The 1211-nt window shown below is 46.0% G+C and overlaps 1 non-coding gene across 1 annotated transcript; it reads right to left on the reverse strand.

Annotated features, from left to right (window-relative positions):
- Nucleotides 1-291: 291 nt before the first annotated feature.
- Nucleotides 292-426, reverse strand: LOC132417409 (small nucleolar RNA SNORA70). The gene has a single exon (XR_009517843.1). It is a non-coding gene; the product is annotated as a small nucleolar RNA SNORA70 (small nucleolar RNA).
- Nucleotides 427-1211: the final 785 nt, after the last annotated feature.

Below are 1211 nucleotides of genomic sequence, written 5' to 3' on the forward strand. Positions count from 1 at the left end.
ATAAACAGTCCCAGCAATCTTTTCCATTCTCCATCTCAGGTCCTTCATCCACCCACCATGTACCCCCAGGCCAAGAATTCTAAGGCACACACAAGCAGGGAACTTGAACTCAACCTTGCCTAGGGCCTCAATCATATGCTCCTTGTTCTGCAACTTCGTGCAGCCGGACATTATGACTTGGCCAATGTGGACCCTGACCACTGCGCCCTGGGGCTTTCCAAAGGCACCTCGCATACCTGTCTGGAGCTTAGATTGGGGACAGCATGCCAGTCATGAATGTCCACTGGAAAGGGCTATGTGCAAGGTCCCTTAGGGCAACCCGTACAGGCCACAGGCTGCATGCACTACCGAGGAGGCTGCTGTTTGCAGCCTTTGTACACCGATTCCCCACGGGGAAAACAGTACCTTTGGCTTAAGTGGCTGCAAAGAAAATTCATGTTTATTGAGTGTACTTTACATACAGCAAAATTCACCTTTTTAGGTGAACAATTCTGCAGCTTTTGACAAATGTATGCAGTTGTGTAACCACCAGTGCAATTAAGATAAAGAATATTTATATCACTGCATAAAATGTCCCCATCCTCTTCTAGTCAACCCCTCTCCTTACTCTTATCCCTTTTGTTTTTCCCCTAGAATGTCATACAAATGGAGTCCTACAGTGTGTTTGCTAATGACCTCTTGATTATCCCTGTAGTTTGGGTGAAGCTAAGCCCATCTCCCTGGCTCACAGGTGGGGGTTCAAGGATGCCAGCTGGGTCAAGGATGCCAGCTGGGCCAGTGAGACTCAAACCCAGGACTTCTGTTGTAACTAGTGCAGAAGCTGAGCTCCCTTTCCACGGGCCTACTGAGCTCCTGGAAGACAAGCTTAGAGTTGCTGAAGGCCATCTTGCAAGGATGTGGGAAGAGGGTGCTCATGAATAAAGCCAAGAGTCAGAGAAAGATCCAGCCAGGCCTGAAAATGCAGCCCTGAATTTATCAGTTACCTGAGCAAATACAATAACTTGCCAAGTTTTGTTTTCTATGTCAGTCGGGGTAAGTTTTCTGTGACAGAAAAAGTCCTAACGAGGTTCCACATGCAAATTTTTTTTTTTGATGCCTACTATGAGCAAAGGCATAGAACATGAATTACCTGCATCAGTCTCAAAGCAGGTACACCAGAACAGGACTCTGATGAATCATAAATGCAGATAAATTAAGAAGTTTTAAAATAT

Source organism: Delphinus delphis, chromosome 20 (assembly GCF_949987515.2).
Source record: "Delphinus delphis chromosome 20, mDelDel1.2, whole genome shotgun sequence".
In the NCBI taxonomy this organism is placed as follows: Eukaryota; Metazoa; Chordata; class Mammalia; order Artiodactyla; family Delphinidae; genus Delphinus; species Delphinus delphis.